The sequence below is a fragment of the Spinacia oleracea genome, chromosome 2 (genome assembly GCF_020520425.1).
Source record: "Spinacia oleracea cultivar Varoflay chromosome 2, BTI_SOV_V1, whole genome shotgun sequence".
NCBI lineage: Eukaryota > Viridiplantae > Streptophyta > Magnoliopsida > Caryophyllales > Amaranthaceae > Spinacia > Spinacia oleracea.
Window position 1 is genome coordinate 78,039,810 of NC_079488.1, and position 18,755 is coordinate 78,058,564.

The 18,755-nt window shown below is 34.5% G+C and overlaps 2 long non-coding RNA genes across 7 annotated transcripts; one reads left to right on the plus strand and one right to left on the minus strand.

Annotated features, from left to right (window-relative positions):
• Positions 1-859: 859 nt before the first annotated feature.
• Positions 860-17,886, minus strand: LOC110800708 (uncharacterized). Of its 6 annotated transcripts, none has more exons than XR_008928051.1 (8): positions 17,414-17,886; positions 15,733-15,833; positions 15,212-15,334; positions 15,020-15,088; positions 10,360-14,941; positions 4,723-4,783; positions 4,095-4,162; positions 860-3,005 (listed from the first exon to the last, which is right to left on the minus strand). It is a non-coding gene; the product is annotated as an uncharacterized lncRNA (long non-coding RNA). The 6 variants fall into 6 exon arrangements; XR_008928049.1 differs by lacking the exon at positions 4,095-4,162 and having other exon boundaries at positions 10,360-13,076; positions 14,824-14,941; positions 17,414-17,883; XR_008928053.1 differs by lacking the exon at positions 4,095-4,162 and having other exon boundaries at positions 10,360-10,501; positions 14,824-14,941; positions 17,414-17,871.
• LOC130467940 (uncharacterized) lies at positions 3,107-8,121 on the plus strand. Its single transcript, XR_008928054.1, has 2 exons — positions 3,107-3,540; positions 8,046-8,121. It is a non-coding gene; the product is annotated as an uncharacterized lncRNA (long non-coding RNA).
• Positions 17,887-18,755: the final 869 nt, after the last annotated feature.

Below are 18,755 nucleotides of genomic sequence, written 5' to 3' on the forward strand. Positions count from 1 at the left end.
GTTGTTCTTTTTTCTGGAATTTTATGTTCTTTTTTATATTGTTTGTTCTTTTTTGTTGAATTATTTGTTCTTTCTTGTTTATTTGTTTGTTCACAATAAATATATGGTTAATGTTCATAGTGAAATTGTTCACTTCATTGGTCTTTTATGTTTTTACAAGCGCCTATATTGTTTATTTCCAAATAAATAAATAAATGTTCATTTCCAAAATAGTAAATGTTCATTCCAAATAACTAAATAAATGTTCTTTTTCGAAATAGTAAATGTTCATTTTTGTAGTTTATTTCCAAATAAATAAATAAATGTTCATTTCCAAAATAGTCAATGTTCATTCCAAATAAATAAATAAATGTTCATTTCCGAAATAGTAAATGTTCATTTTTGTACCAGTATATTAATGTTCATTTTAAACAACACAAAACGACATCGTTTTGGATGGGGGTACAGCCAGCTTTGGCTGTACCCGGGTATAGCCAAAAATTTGCGAGTAGAGAGTAACAATTAGCTGTTAGAGTAATGTGTAACAAATATGAGTGTTCCGTAAAAGTAGTTGTTGAGATTGAAAAATATAATAAGAGTTATATTGTTTTAAACTTTACTACTGTACTATAATTTTTAACGTTACTTGTCACTATTTGTAACTTTTGAAAGAAACTACCCAATTATTACCTTCACCGTCACCGCTATATTATATTATTACCAAACACTTGTGAATTTCATAAGTATAGACGTATAGTTCTGAATAGGTCAAAATACTACCGCAATCCGCAGAACAAGCCCTTACAAAGTTTAGAGAGCATTCATATTTTCTTGAAACACAACTTAATTGACAAATACCAATAGATACCCAACAAAAAAATCCAAAATAAAAAATTTCAAAACATGAACATAAAGTTCCGATAATAAATTTGTATACATCCTAAAAGAATCAGACTTTATGAGTAGGATGAGAATTGAACCAAAGAATAAAAACACAAAGAAAAAGAACAACAGGAATGAGATGAATTACATATTCTGCAGGCAAAGTTAACCTTCTCTGCAAACCACTCTGTTTCTTGCTGACTTCTCTGTACAGCGGCAGCTCATTATCATCAGACGTCGAGAACTCATCGGCAACCCGTGAAGCACTAGCTGATCGATACATTTTCGACAACCACCCCCACAGCAGCATACGTTACACCAACTTACTATATATATATAATATATGTACAGATCTTCCAGTAGTTGGAAATTTTAAGAGAGAAAAGGAGTTAAATGTTGAATTTATAGCAGAGAAATGTTGAAGATAGATGTTGAACTTTTGAATGACTAGAATGGAAGGAAGGTAAGAACACGTTTGGGTACTTTGCTTTGAATGATGATATTAGTAGGCTTTGACTTTCTATAGTGGAATGATGTACACCCTAACTTGGAAGGACTTCTACACCTAACCAAATTTAATTAATTTTAATTTTTGGTTTTTGCAACTTAATACTGAATAAAATACTAGTATTACGCGGGTCTTCTAACTTCTAAGGTATTTTTCTCTCGTGGGTACAAACAAATCGTTATATTATCTTCTCCAAAAAACTCTATATTTCATCCTTATATACGAAATACGAGAGATGTCCAACGAACTCAATCATTATAATTTTGGCCAAAGTAACCTTTAATTTGATTCGACTTGTCATATACGAAGCGTTCGTTAAATCCAAATTTGTGAAAGTAATTTAAAGGTTGAAGCTTATATGTTGCGCTTGTCCAGCGCAACTTTTGTAAATTTCACAAATGTGACCATGCCATATGATGTCCTTATAAAGCGCCACCTATAAGCCTATTTCAAGCGCCACCTTTGATATTTTTTCTACTAGTGTTGGTAAGTTGGTTGTTGTGACCAAGTAAAGTGTCTAGTGAGTGCATGTCCCTTGCTAGTGTAGAAAACGTTTGATCCCCCAGAGTTTGACCCCATACTTATCCCCGTGTGTGCTACTATACTTAGTGTAGTGCCATAGGATGGATTGAATCAAGTGCAGAAAAACATTATATCTTTTGTGAGCTCCCATGATTAACGACTAGTGGGAGCTAAATTTAGAAACGAATATTATCGATACAGTCCCTAACTCGAATCAGCGATGAGGTTTTTAATGACGGATGTAATCCACCCCTAAATTCGTGTAACACCCCACTAGAGGAAAAAACATCATAAGTTTCCCTTAAATAGGATTATAAGTTGCCCTTTATAAGGGCAACATATAGCTGGGTCACTTTTGGCAAATTATCAAAAGTTGCCCTTAACAAGGGCAACTTATAAGGGTTCGTTTTTTCGCATATCTGATATGTGTGGAAACACACATATCAACTAAAAGACAAATAGCTAAAAGACAAAAAAGGAAGTACCATTCATGTAAAAAAAGTACCATTCTGTAAAAAAAAGTACCATTTTGTAAAAAAAGTACCATTTGTGTTAGAAAAGTACCATTTAATTATTATTTTTGTCCTTTTTCCTATTTTGTCTTTTGTTCTGATATGTATTTGTACTTCCTCCAACTTATAAGTTGCCATTGTTTGCAACAAGAGCAACTTATGTGAAGCTTATAAGTTTCCCTTGTTGCAAACAAGGGCAACTTATAAGCTTCACATAAGTTGCAACTTTTGAGTTTTTTTTTTTTTTTTTTTTTTTTTTTTTTTTTAAATCTGCAATATAATTCCTGATTCTGCAATATAATTTCTGATTTTGCAATATAAAATTCTGCATTATAATTTATAGAATAATGTTTCACCAAACATCAGCTTGACATTCCTCAAAAATGATATAAATTTCAAATTCCAAAAATATTACCGAATTAATTCAAATGTAATTAATTAAATCAATAAATAACAAAGTAATGTAAGAGTCACAGATAACTACAAGCCTACTCTATTTACACTGAGGGTAGTTTACAATCGTTGAAGTAAGTAGCCCACATGTCTCGAACTTCATCCAACTCCTCTTTGGTAAAGGACCCCTCCCTTGGAGTTTTGAAAACCTTTAAAAGAACAACGTACATGCAAACCCATAAATTAAATTAAGTTTCATATGCGAAAACAGAAATTATATTGGTAGCGAAAACAACTTTATGAGGTTACTTAGATTCATTTCAAGTTCTTTATGTACATCTAAGGCTCATTTGGCTCGATATAGATCATATTTGGCCAAAAATGGCATTTTCGATCCCAAATATCAACAAATGAACCTAAGGACACTTTCTAAATATTTTTCATGATTCATATGATTAGTTATATGTTTATAAGACTCATTTTAAGTTTGTTATGCACGACTATGGGTCATTTGGGTCGATATAGGTCATTTATGGCCAAAAATGACATTTTCGATCCCAACTACCAACAAACAAACCTATTTCCATATTCTAACGTTTTTCATGATTCATATGATTAGTTATATATGATTATAAGACTCATTTCAAGTTTGTTATGCACGCCTATGGTTCATTTGGGTCGTGATAGGTCATTTATGGCCAAGAATGGCATTTTCGATCCCAACTATCAACAAACTAACCTAAGGTGTAATACCTCGAATTTTCGGGTATTTTCTAATAAATTATTTTGATAAATTAAGATAATTTTATAATTAAAATAAAGTTTTTAATGAGTTTTAACTAATAGTCACTACAAGTATATTTTCAGATTTATTTTATAAATTTTCTGAAATTAAGTCTCCTAATTAAACCCTAATACCCTAGTTATTTATATACCCTTAAACTCCCAAAAATCAGATAAACTGAGTAATTCCAACTCCATCCCGTAAAATAAATAATTTTAGTTTGAAAACATTTTGAGTACATAAAATAGACAATTAAACAACAAGTGCCAATTTAATAACTCCATTATTAAACTTATCACATAAAGATCAATATTAATTAAGTGAGGGAAAAAGAACGCTAAGGGTCGCGCGTAACCCTTGAGAATGGCCAAAGTAGGATGAGTACAGAATGTCCCTAGTGTGCACACCCCTCACTAATTAACTATGGGTCTCCGCGACCGCACACCAATAGAATTAGGAGGAAGACTAAGCAGAAAGTTTAATACAGAATAATAGAAACCTACTAGAAGCCTACCGGGTCTCCACTGAAGTGCACCGATAGAACAACATCTAGAAGGGCAACCTGTTCCAAACCCTTACGGGCTTTTCCCTCGAAGATTACACTTTACGTCGTTAGTATTTTAATAAGATTCAAAAATATAATCAACCAACACAATTAGCCCATCATTACCACGTAAGGGATTGTACATTTTAGCTAGTGCTTATCATATCAAATAGCTCAGTAAGATCAGCCAATTTACGTCCTCATATTGGAAATATCCAATACGCAGCCTTAATTCACTATCATCACAATTATATCACTTTACTCCAATATTGCAATTCACAACTTAATAGTTCAATGTAATGTGCTACGTAGTCATTAAACAATATTAACAATAGTCCCATACTAGTTTCCCGTTATCTGATACTATACTCCACTTCGTATAATCTCAACAAATATAAACAAAAGATGTTGTTTCGTAAAGTAACGGTAGTAGTGCAAATAATATTTACATAATATTACTAACTTCATACATGCCCATAAATTCAATTCACATAGTTCACATACACAACCCTTAATCTCCCTATCACATAATAACACATATATATGTCCAAAATATTTTACTTAACAGGACCTAAAGACGATGGACATTGAAAATTACCTTGAACACACGCGTATTTCGAACTAGTAGTCTCCTTGCGTATCTCCTAAGTAATTATCGCCTGTAATTAAACAAAAATAAGTAAAACTAAATTAATACACGATACCTTAATCTACTGTTAGTACTCTCAACTTGTCCTATAATCTAAAATAACAAATTAATACCAGTTAATATGCTTTAGCGCTACTTCAAAAACGAAGGTCAACTATCACTTATTTCTTAATTAAATATTTATAAAATCAAACACTATACAAAGGTATAAAAGTTATGTTAATCTAAAACACATTAAAGAAGTTTACGAATGAATCATTTAGAAAGTAAAATAATTAATATGCAAACGTGTTGGGGCTAGATTGAGGGTGAATCCATGCTTACCAGATAGATCGAGGGTGAATCCACTACTTAGTTCTGGTACTACTATGTGTTATTTTCCTTGTTTTTATTGTTCTCTAAGTGACCTTGAGAAATAGAATTGCTTAATTAAAGGGCGATAAAAGAGTTTCCCACCCAACCCAACCCCCATGCGAATACAAGACTACATCAACACTAGAATTCAAAAGGGCATACCTCCTGGCTCACAGCTCCGAATTGAGCGATTCTTAAGACTAACTTCATTAACTTTTTAAGATCTTCGACTTTCATGAAGGAATTATTAGAGAAAAACGGTCACATCATTGCCAATAGAGGCGACCAGAACTGGTGTTTGCAACTTTTCTATGTATTACTAGCTATTATGGTTTGCTTTATAGAGTTTTCAGCCGATTTTGACAGCAAGATGGGAACATGAGAGGACGCTACGTACTCAAGGAATACAAAGATAGTAGCAGTCATGGTTTATTGTTTATACGCACGTTTCTTCACTAGAATATTGACGTGTGTGAACTATTAGTGAGTTTATATGATGTGTTGCATGTGATTGTATGTCATGGTAGTAAGAGAATGGCAAGGAGTAGCACCTTTAAGAGTTAGAGTTTCGGGGACGAAACTCCTTTTAAAAGGGGTAGAGTGTGATACTAATTTATTCATTTCTTTTGTACAAAGTAGTCGTATGTAGCTAATCTTGAAGTCTTAGGACGAACTTCTAGTTAGGAGACTGACCTTATTTTAAGGAGTAGTAGGTGTAATATGTCAAGTTTGTTGTTTCGAGTATCCATCATGAGAGCTAATATTAATGTTCGAGGGCGAACTTTGTTTTGGAGGGGGTGAATGTAATTCCCCGAAGTTTTATTATAAGTGGGTCTTATCTGAGAGCTAACTGTAAAGTTCGAGGACGAACTTTGTTTTTAGGGGGAGTAGATGTAATATCTCGAATTTTCGGGTATTTTCTAATAAATTATTTTGATAAATTAAGATAATTTTACAATTAAAATAAAGTTTTTAATGAGTTTTAACTAATAGTCACTACAAGTATATTTTCAGATTTATTTTATAAATTTTCTGAAATTAAGTCTCCTAATTAAACCCTAATACCCTAGTTATTTATATACCCTTAAACTCCCAAAATGTTCCTAGGTGGCTCGAAGAAAACAAAATTTATGTTTGTCAGCCGTCAGTTTCATCACCATCGTTTCCCCTTCCATCGATTCTCAATCCCTTCTATCTGGTAAGCATGGATTCACCCTCAATCTAGCCCCAACACGTTTGCATATTAATTATTTTACTTTCTAAATGATTCATTCGTAAACTTCTTTAATGTGTTTTAGATTAACATAACTTTTATACCTTTGTATAGTGTTTGATTTTATAAATATTTAATTAAGAAATAAGTGATAGTTGACCTTCGTTTTTGAAGTAGCGCTAAAGCATATTAACTGGTATTAATTTGTTATTTTAGATTATAGGACAAGCTGAGAGTACTAACAGTAGATTAAGGTATCGTGTATTAATTTAGTTTTACTTATTTTTGTTTAATTACAGACGATAATTACTTAGGAGATACGCAAGGAGACTACTAGTTCGAAATACGCGTGTGTTCAAGGTAATTTTCAATGTCCATCGTCTTTAGGTCCCGTTAAGTAAAATATTTTGGACATATATATGTGTTATTATGTGATAGGGAGATTAAGGGTTGTGTATGTGAACTATGTGAATTGAATTTATGGGCATGTATGAAGTTAGTAATATTATGTAAATATTATTTGCACTACTACCGTTACTTTACGAAACAACATCTTTTGTTTATATTTGTTGAGATTATACGAAGTGGAGTATAGTATCAGATAACGGGAAACTAGTATGGGACTATTGTTAATATTGTTTAATGACTACGTAGCACATTACATTGAACTATTAAGTTGTGAATTGCAATATTGGAGTAAAGTGATATAATTGTGATGATAGTGAATTAAGGCTGCGTATTGGATATTTCCAATATGAGGACGTAAATTGGCTGATCTTACTGAGCTATTTGATATGATAAGCACTAGCTAAAATGTACAATCCCTTACGTGGTAATGATGGCTAATTGTGTTGGTTGATTATATTTTTGAATCTTATTAAAATACTAACGACGTAAAGTGTAATCTTCGAGGGAAAAGCCCGTAAGGGTTTGGAACAGGTTGCCCTTCTAGATGTTGTTCTATCGGTGCACTTCAGTGGAGACCCGGTAGGCTTCTAGTAGGTTTCTATTATTCTGTATTAAACTTTCTGCTTAGTCTTCCTCCTAATTCTATTGGTGCGCGGTCGCGGAGACCCATAGTTAATTAGTGAGGGGTGTGCACACTAAGGACATTCTGTACTCATCCTACTTTGGCCATTCTCAAGGGTTACGCGCGACCCTTAGCGTTCTTTTTCCCTCACTTAATTAATATTGATCTTTATGTGATAAGTTTAATAATGGAGTTATTAAATTGGCACTTGTTGTTTAATTGTCTATTTTATGTACTCAAAATGTTTTCAAACTAAAATTATTTATTTTACGGGATGGAGTTGGAATTACTCAGTTTATCTGATTTTTGGGAGTTCGTCTCTCTTGTCTCTTTTCTATTTATTTTTTTTGCAGGTTGGTAAAGGTACTTGGCTACGAGTGAGGAGACGCTTAGAATAACCACCTAGTCAAGAGACAATTTTTATTTCAGTTTAAGTTTAAGTTGATTTTTGTTATTCATTTTATGGGAATTGGTTGTAGTTTTTATGGGGCACCTTTTAGACCACTTAGTTAATTTTGACTTTAATGATTTTAAATTGTTTTGTTGCTTTGCATTTATTTTCTATGGAGAATAAATGTAGCAGTGACACTCCCAAGGTTTGGACGATTGTTTTACGATATAAAAACAGGGTTTTTGATTATATAAAAGGTCCAAATTTTGGGGGTGTTACATAAGGAAACTTTATAAATATTTTTCATGATTCATATGATTAATTATATGTTTATAAGACTCATTTCAAGTTCGTTATGTACGCCTATGGGTCATTTGGGTCGATATAGGTCATTTATGGCCAAAAATGGCATTTTTGATCCCAACTACTAACAAACGAACCTATTTCCACATTTTAAACGTTTTTCATGATTCATATTATTAGTTATATGTTTATAAGACTCATTTCAAGTTCGTTATGCACGCCTATGGGTCATTTGGGTCGATATAGGTCATTTATGGCCAAAAATGGCATTTTCGATCCCAACTATCAACAAACGAACTTAAGGAAACTTCATAAATATTTTTCATGATTCATATGATTAGTTATATGTTTATAAGACTCATTTTAAGTTCTTTATGCACGCCTATGGATCATTTGGGTCGATATAAGTCATTTATGGCTAAAAATAGCATTTTCGATCCCAACTACCAACAAACGAACCTATTTCCACATTCTAAACGTTTTTCATGATTCATATGATTAGTTATATGTTTATGAAACTCATTTCAAGTTAGTTATGCACGCCTATGGGTCATTTGGGTCGATATAGGTCATTTATAGCCAAAAATGGCATTTTCGATCACAACTATCAACAAACGAACTTATATTCAAATTCTACACATTTGTTATGATTCAAATGACTTGTTATATGTTTATAAGACTCATTTCATGTTCGTTATGCACGTCTATGGGTCATTTGAGTCGATATAGGTCATTTATGTCCAAAAATGGCATTTTCAATCCCAACTATCAACAAACGAACTTTTATTCAAATTCTTCACATTTTTCATGATTCATATGATTTGTTATATGTTTATAAGACTCATTTCAAGTTCGTTATGCACGCCTATGTGTCATTTGGGTCGATATAGGTCATTTATGGAAAAAATGGCATTTTCGATCCCAACTATCAACAAACAAACTTATATTCAAATTCTAAACCTTTTTCATGATTCATATGATTAGTTATATGTTTATAAGACTCATTTCAAGTTCGTTATGCACGCCTATGGTTCATTTGGGTCGATATAGGTCATTTATGGCCAAAAATGACATTTTCGATCCCAACTACCAACAAATGAACCTATTCCCACATTCTAAACCTTTTTAATGATTTATATGCATGATTAGTTATTAGTTGAGAGTTGGGAGCGGAAATGGCTATTTTAGTCAAAATATGACATGTAAGGATCGAACGAGCCTTAAATGTGCATAAATTGACCAAAGTAGATGAAAATAAGGATTGGCAACCTAATACTAAGCATTTTAAACATGTAAAGGGTTAACAATTCCTATTTTGGTTCATTGGTTGAGAGTTGGGAGCGAAAACAGATTTTATAGTCAAAATATGACATGTAAGGATCGAAAGAGCCTTAAATGTGCATAAATTGACCAAAGTAGATGAGAATAAGGATTGGAAACCTAATACTAAGTATTTTAAACATGTAAAGGGTTAATAATTCCTATTTTGGTTAATTAGTTGAGAGTTGAGAGCGAAAAAAGATTTTATAGTCAAAATATGACATGTAAGGATCGAAAGAGCCTTAAATGTGCATAAATTGACCAAAGTAGATGAGAATAAGGATTGGAAACCTAATACTAAGTATTTTAAACATGTAAAGGGTTAATAATTCCTATTTTGGTTAATTAGTTGAGAGTTGAGAGCGAAAAAAGATTTTATAGTCAAAATATGACATGTAAGGATCGAAAGAGCCTTAAATGTGCATAAATTGACCAAAGTAGATGAGAATAAGGATTGGAAACCTAATACTAAGTATATTAAAATGTAAAGGGTTAATAATTCCTATTTTGGTTCATGAGTTAAGAGTTGGGAGCGAAAACGACTATTTTTTGCAAAATATGACATGTAAGGATCGAACGAGCCTTAAATGTGCATAAATTGACCAAAGTAGATGAGAATGAGGATTGATAACCTAATACTAAGTATTTTAAACATGTAAAGGGTTAAGAATTTTTTATTTTGGTTCATTAGTTGAGAGTTGGGAGCGAAAACTCCTGTTTTAGTCAAAATATGACATGTAAGGATCACATCTTATATTCTTATCTCCCTCTTCAATTCCTAGTCCCTTCTACTTCTTTCTTTCCTTCGAACAAAACATTTGGCCTCTCATACAAATATACTCATCTTCTCAAGGAATATGTTAACTTATGTTAGGTTATGATACATATGACAATTCATAAATCATGCGGAAAAACCATTTAGCCAGGAATACATATTATTTACACATAATCATATAGCATAGTTTAGATGCATACTCTTTGTTGCGTGGCTTCCCTAGCTGCGCCCGAACCGAAAAAGAACAAGTCTTTAGGACTCCAAGTGTCGTCCCTCCATAGATAGTCCACAGCACGTCCGGATCCGCCTTAAGATTGACCAACTAGAAACGCCCTTAAGGTACTAAAGATTTTCGGCACTTATAGTCAAGAAATGTGTCTGAATTTTCTCTCAAAAACTCACTTTGAATACTTGAATTAATCTCTGAAAATATGTGACCCTAGGCACCTATTTATAGAGTTATGGAAAGGGTTTTGGAATCCTATTAGGATACTAATTTATTTAATTATAACCCTACTAGGACTCTAAATAAATAATCATTATCTAATAGTTTTAGGATTTAATCACACTTCGAATCCTGATTGCTTCAGGATTCCCGCACAAGCATTGCACGAGCACCGTACACCCGCGCAAGCCTTCCGGCCCACGCTAGGCGCACAGCGCTCGGCCCACTGCTGTGCTCTCGCGCGCGCGCCCAAGGCCTTGGCTGGGCCTGGCCTTGCGCTGGGCCTGGTCGAGGCTTGGCGTGCGATGGTGCGCGTTAGCTCGCTGGGCGACGGCCTGGCTTCGTGCTGGGCCTTCGTCTAGCGGGCCTCGTCCGATGCTAATTCGTGCGATACGCTTCCGATTAAATTCCCGATTCCGGAATTCATTTCCGGAATTAAATTCCCGTTTCCGGAATTATTTTCCGATTCAGATAATATTTCCGATTCTGACAATATTTCCGTTTCCGGCAATATTTCCGATTCCGGCAATATTTCCATTTCCGATAATATTTTCCGATACGTACCATGTTTCCGTTTCCGGCAACATCTACGACTTGGATAATATTTATATTTCCGATACGATCCATATTTCCGTTTCCGGCAATATCATCGTTTCCGGAGTATTCATTTCTTGCCTGTGACGATCTCAGCTCCCACTGAAACCAAGATCCGTTGATTCCGAATATCCATAGATGGAGTATTTAATGCCATTAAATACTTGATCCGTTTACGTACTATTTGTGTGACCCTACGGGTTCAGTCAAGAGTAAGCTGTGGATTAATATCATTAATTCCACTTGAACTGAAGCGGCCTCTAGCTAGGCATTCAGCTCACTTGATCTCACTGAATTATTAACTTGTTAATTAATACTGAACCGCATTTATTAGACTTAACATTGAATGCATACTTGGACCAAGGGCATTATTTCCTTCAACTTATCCTTAGATTTAGGCAAAGCCAATAACAGTAACGGTATAACATATCGATAAAACATTTTCTTAATGCCAATGGAGCACTTATTTCTTCATTCAAGTAAAATAGAACAAGTCAAGACCACATTACTTGTTAATTCTACAATCACATAAATCATCATAACTAGCATTCGATGTTTTGATCAGATCAGTTTCTGATCTACTACTGCTGATCTGATCAGCAACAGATCAACAGCAGCAGATCAGTAGCTGATCAGATCAGAGACTGCTCAGATAAGTTGTTGATCTGCTGATGATCTGATCATCTATTGATCTAATCAGCTACGGATCTGCTGCTGCTGATCTGCTACTGATCAGATCAGAAGCTGATCAGATCTCCTGCTGATTTACATTGCGATAGAAGTGGAAAATGTGCCACAAGCAATGTAAGGACAAGTTGGTGGTCACATTCGGCAATTGGGTCAGCATAAGTGTAATACCCCGAAATTTTAAATTCGATTTATTAAAATAAAAAATATTTATTAACTTAATTTCGTTTTAAATAATTACGAATAATCAAATTTCGTTATTTTAATCGTTTTTACGACTTATTTTTCAACGATAAATTTCTAAACTGAAATTATTTATTTTTTTTCGTTAACGATAATTTTTAAGAAATTATTTTAAATAAACATTTCTATTTTTACCAATTTCTGAAAATTACAAACAATTTCTGAATTTTGCCAAAATTGTGAATTTATTGAATAAAAAAAATAAAAAAGTAAAAAAGGGGAAAAATTTCTGCTTTATTTCCCTTGCTCTCCACGCATGAACCAGGAAGTTTTGACTTCCTCTCCTTCCCTCAAATCAGTCCATGTTCAATTGCTTGAGCCCCAAGGCCTTCCCCCTTCTAGAATCATTCCAAAATTTACAAATTCCATCAAATTTCTGATACATTTCAATACCAAAATCAATTCACAAAACTGAAAATAAACTCCCCTTAGTTCTTCTTTAATTCGAACCACCACCACCACCGGCAGCCACTGCCACCACCGTCCACCATCTCCACCATCACCTACCACCAACAACAACCACCTCAACCATCCTGACCACCGTCGCCCCCAGCACCACTGCACACTCCACCCCTCGTCCCTGCTCTTCTCCTTCGACACTCCCCTGTCCCCTCTCCCTTTCCTCCTCTTTCGCCCCACGCCACCACCACACCACCAGCACCACTCTACTCCTCCGACCACCATCAACAACCACGTCCACCAAACCACCGCCCAGAACCACCCCGTCGTCCTCCCTCTCCCTCTCCCTCGCACCTTCCCCTCCCCTGCTTCCCCTGTTTCGGAAATCACCACCCCCCCCCCCTTAACTGCTGCGCCGCCGCTCCACCACCGTCACCATCGCCGTCGCCTTCACCGGCGCATCATCTTTTCACTGAGCCGCCCAGCCAGCCTCCACGCTCTCTTCCTCCCTCCTCCTCTCCTCCCTTTCTCCTCTGTTTTTGGTCGTGCCTTTCCCAAAAAAAACCAAAAGGCAAACAAAAATCAGATTGTAAACTTTGGGTTTTTATTTTCTTTAAAACCCAATTTAAGGATTTGGGCCATTTCAATTGGGCCTTGGTAAGTTGAAAACTGAATTGTTACTTTCATATTTCCTAATTACTAATTTTCATGTTTTAACAAAGTTTTATCATATAATTATTTACTAATGAATTGTTTATTATTTTCAGGTTTTATTATCGTTTTTACTAAAATAAATTACTAGCCTGAATTAACAAAAACGGAATTTTTAATATTATTTACATGAAAATCGATTATAAAATATATATATGTATTTCGATTGAAAATTCGATTAATAATAACATTTTCGTTAAATTTCGAAATTATAATTTTATTAAAATTCGTTATTTATAAAATTCGTTACTTATAAAATTCATTACTTATAAAATTTATGATTTATAAAATATTGATTTTAAATTATTTATCGATCTAGTACTAATTCAATTATTTAATATCTTGAAAGAAATTGGACTCGGAGCTCAGGACGAACGAACCAACGAAAATCCTTAACAAAATCGTGGAAGTGAGGTAACGGCTATTGCTAGTACCCGCAATTCCCTTATAAATTCGTTTATGAAATTACAACGTTATGATTGATTTATGAACTGAATGTTTTGACATGTTTTATGAATTAAATGTTTTGATGTGTTTTATGGATTGTGGGGATGAAATATGATTTGTTTGAATTGTTTATTATAATATGATTTGATTGAGTTTTCTCATAAAATTATGTTTATGCAATGCTTTGAAAGAAATAATATGTTTATTGATCCCAGGATCAAAATGATGTTTTATGAGCTAAATGAGTTATGTTATTACGAACTGAAATACAAGCCAAGGCTTAGTAAAAATACATAAAACATGATAAAATGAAAGTGAAAGACTTGGTTTGTCTGACGGTATATAAACTACCATCTTCCTATCTATCGGTCATGCATGCACCACAGACACCTGTCCACCCATGGATTACGAGCCCAAGCTCCCATGGTTTATGAGCCCAGGCTCAGGGCTCAGGGCCCAGGCCCACGTTACGATGATGAGCCCAGGCTCTTATGGGCCCAGGCCCAGTGGAGAATTCCTTCACGGTTCGTACTTGCCGACAACTAGCATGTTAAATTGCAAAGTTTATGAATGAATTAAATATGATGTTTTATTAAATGTTTTACCCATTCTATTCTCCCTATGTTATTAAATAAAATGAATTGAAATGAATTTACGCTGCTAGAATAGTTCGTTACTGAGTCTTCGGCTCACCGTTTTTGTTTTCTGTTTTAGGTACTGATGGGGACGATGGACACGAGTAGTGGCGAGGAATTTCACATTAATAATATTCACCTAGTTTATGCTTAAAGTTTTAATAGTTTTAATTAAAGACTTTTAGTAAGTCATGCACTTTTATTTTGATAATATAAAGGATTATTATATATATTTTGGAGTATTTAAAGTCTTATGATTGATGTTTGCCTTGTAATTTCCGAAAAGGAAGTTACGGCAGGTAATGTCCCGACCAATTAGGTTAATTCCGCTGCTAATTATGCTTTAATTAATGAGTTAGAGGTCGGGGCGTTACAATAAGCTATGTTTTAGTGGCTTATTAAACCTCATCAAATCCTGTAGGGTCTAGAAATCCATGCCCAAATGCTATGCACAGGTAAAAAATTATCCATAGGAAACACTAAGTTGGCGATATTCTGGATACCTATTTAGATGGCATTAGTGGAGACAAGCAAGATGAGACAACCCTCTGCACAGCTTCAAAGGGAGTATTGAGCACATCAAAGAAACTTCTCAACAACCGAATGGACTTTAGGGTCATCCTGTTAGATAGAAAATTTTAGATACAATCGCACAATAATCAAAATAATAACTGGAGGAGAAACAAAAATTCACAGCACCTTTCCCAAATATTTCGCAAGCTACACCGTACCTTCACGGACAAGATCGTACATTTCCTCATCAGAAGCCTAAATAACGAAGAAAAATACGACGCATATCAATTTAAGATGTTTCAAATAGTCGTAAAATATGAGAAACTGAAGGTACAATCCTAAAAGAAGAGTATAGATAATAATCAGTAATCATTTAACCTTTTTATTGAGATAGTTCTCAAATATTCAAAATAACAAGGAAACACTATCTCTCCCATGTTTGTATATGATCAATATGCCAGCATTGATAATTCTCCCACGAACATCTCCATTGGAATCAGCCTAAACAATCAACAACCACAATTTTCTTATTCACTAAAATAAATGATGAAAAAAAAAACAAACCAAGTTTCACAAAGTAAAGGCGCGGCTTTAATCTGACATATATATTGTGCCGAAACAATTAAGGACACAAGACATTACGTTCTCACACGGGGTTTTAACAGAATGATCGTTTATTCAGGTAAATCAGTTTCTTCCATTGAAATAATTCCTTGATTTTAAACCTATACTAATTGTCTCAAGTTAAACTACTATGTTAATTATTGCATTGCTTTATTTAAAACTATTATTTTAGTAGAATAAAGACATTTATCAAGTATCTAGAAGCAGTAAGCATGTTAACTATACGAAAAAATCCTAAATAATCCACATTAACACAAATAGGAGTTTGAATATACCTCAGCCCCCACTGTAAGCTAGAACCACTATATTCAATTTTCCACTTAGACACCATTGGTTTCCACCCATTTTTTCACTTGATATAGAACTGCATGGATAGCTGTATCAGACATCTCAAGTCAAAGGGGTTGTTGCAAATTGAATTATAGAATAAAATCAAACTAAATGAGCTGCCCAACCATTCAAGAAAACCAAAAACAAGATCATTATTACAAACGCACACACTGCCCAGCTAGCGCGGTGCCTATGTTGTTCACATCTTCCCTTTTATATTATCAACCAGCCTTATATTTTATATTCCACCCAAGTTAAGGAAAACAAGTTATTTATTAAATGAAACTATCAAAGAATCCAGAAATGAAACTCACTAATATTCACGGTTTGCCAATACTGCAAAGAGTAAGAGAAAGAGAAAACAGATAGTACAATACATGAGAATAATCAAAAGTCGTGGTTGATTTATACAGAATAAAGTCATCAAATAACAAAGGAAAATAGAGAAAGCTTTATTTCTAATAAGAACCATCCCCTCGCTCAGTCCAAATTAAATTTGAGCATTTCCCCATTTTCCCATGCACAAAACAGTAAAATGAAGGAAAAGACGATTCAAAATACACTATGCTTTAATTAGGAACTACATAGCATAGTGAAAAGACAAACTTAATTAACTTGTTAAACAAAGGTAATATTCTTGAACAACAAAGCTTATACCAACCATTTAGACAAAAAAATAAAGCCAGTTGTAGCTGACAGGCCATATTAGACACCTCCTATTCAGCCTTCTGAAATCAGAATTACTTAGTGTAATTTCTCCCTGTTTGTGCCTTTCTGGAACAGTACATTCCTCTCCTTAATTTATATTCTTGCTGCACTAGCAACCCTTACTTCTGTAGGGTTTCCCTAGACCACCAGTATTCTCCTAAAGAAGTAACAATCAACCCTGCAGCCCAAACCTGAACCTGCAGCCCAAACCTGAACTTGACGTTATAATCCAAGTTTGAACCTGATCCTGCAGCCTATATCTGACCCATCAGCCCTGCAACCCCTGCCTTCAAACCCATCAACCCCTAACCTTCCAGTATTCTGTTCAGTTCTGTATTCTTCTATTTCATAATGTTCAGTCAAGTTCTATTTCTTAAAGTCAGTTGTTGCTTGTTAAAGACCCCCAAAAACAAGAATTTCCACAATAATTCTTCTTAAGGCACACCTGGAGATATTATGAGTTATATTACTAAGACACACCAAGAAATTCAGTAAGTTTCTTCAGTATTCTAAGGTAATTCTAAACAACCCTTGCTAAATTAATCATAATTCTAGGCAAAAGTACTATAAAATCACAGAAACGATTTCCAATCAAAACAAATTTACCCTAAAAATCCCAAATTTACCTCAAAACATATAATAATCCAACATATAACACGAAATTGAACACATAATAATCGAAAATAACCATGTCAGAAACTCAACTCGTAACAATAATCCCTTATCCAGCCTCAAAAATTAGATTCAAACCCACCTTAACCCTATAGTTTCCATCTATAACTTCTTTCGGTTCTTTTTTCAGAATTTCAATCAGAATACTTGTCATCCATAAAAAACAACAATATATCAATATCAATGGATTCACCATAACCAAACAACAAACGTTAAAAATCGATGGAAAAAGAACATAGAACATACTTCGTGAAAGTGAGAAAGCTTGTAATCTTCCGCAATTCATAGGGTACTGTGAGAATTTCGATTTCAATGGAGTGTTGAAGGTACCATGAGAATTTCAAAGGTACCAGACTAAGATTGAGCAACTGATCGACGAGAGGTGTTCGTTAATCATTTTCTTTTTTAGGGTTTTGGTTTCAGCGGTTTCTTGTTTCACCAAATTAAAACTGGAAGACTGGGGGCTAGCGGTAGAATTTTAGAATGGACTGAATTTCGTTCTCAATTTCGTGAATTTTGTGCGAGTTCAAGAAGAAAGAGCAGAGGAGAGAAGGAGTGTCGACGCCGGTAGAATAGAGTGTCGCCGCCCACGCCGTCGCCTGTGGAATGGAAGATGAGGAGAAGTATGAAGGGAGCAGGGAAAGGGGACGTGAGAAAGGTTTAGGGCAAAGGATGCGCTGAGAAACTGGAGGGTAAATTCTAAGTTTTATTTTTATTTTTTTAACTCAAAGGTGGCGCTGGTAGGATAAGGGCAACCTATCATGCGCCACCTTTAAGGTTTTTTCCTTTACCTCTAATTCACATAATTAAGCAGCGAAATTTACCTAATTCGGTCAAGACATTACCGCCGTAACTCCCTCTTGGGAATTACAAGGCAACATCATAATATAAGCCATTAAATTCTCCAAATTAACATAATAATCCTTTATATTCCCAAAATAAAAGTACATAACTTACTAAAAGTCTTTAATTAAACTATTAAAACTTAGAACATAAACTAGGTGAATAATATTAAAGTGAAATTCCTCGCCACTACTCGTTTCCATCGTTCCCCGCAGTACATAAAACAGAAAACAAAACGGTGAGCCGAAGACTCAGTAACGACTATCCTAGCAACGTAAATTCATTTCAATTATTTTATTTAATAACACAGGGAGAATAGAATATGGTAAAACATTTAATAAAACATCATATTTAATTCATTCATAAACTTTTCATTAACATGCTAGTTGTCGGCAAGTACGAACCGTGAAGGAATTCTCCACTAAGGCCTGGGCCCATAAGAGCCTGGGCTCATCACCGAACTGGTAACATGGGGCCTGGGCCCTGAGCCTGGGCTCATAAACCATGGGAGCCTGTGCTCGTAATCTGAAGGAAATAATGCCCTTGGTCCAAGTATGCATTCTATGTTAAGTCTAATAAGTGCGGTTCAGTATTAATTAATAAGTTAATAATTCAGTGAGATCAAGTGAGCTGAATGCCTAGCTAGAGGCCGCTTCAGTTCAAGTGGAATTAATGATATTAATCCACAGCTTACTCTTGACTGAACCTGTAGGGTCACACAAATAGTACGTAAACGGATCAAGTA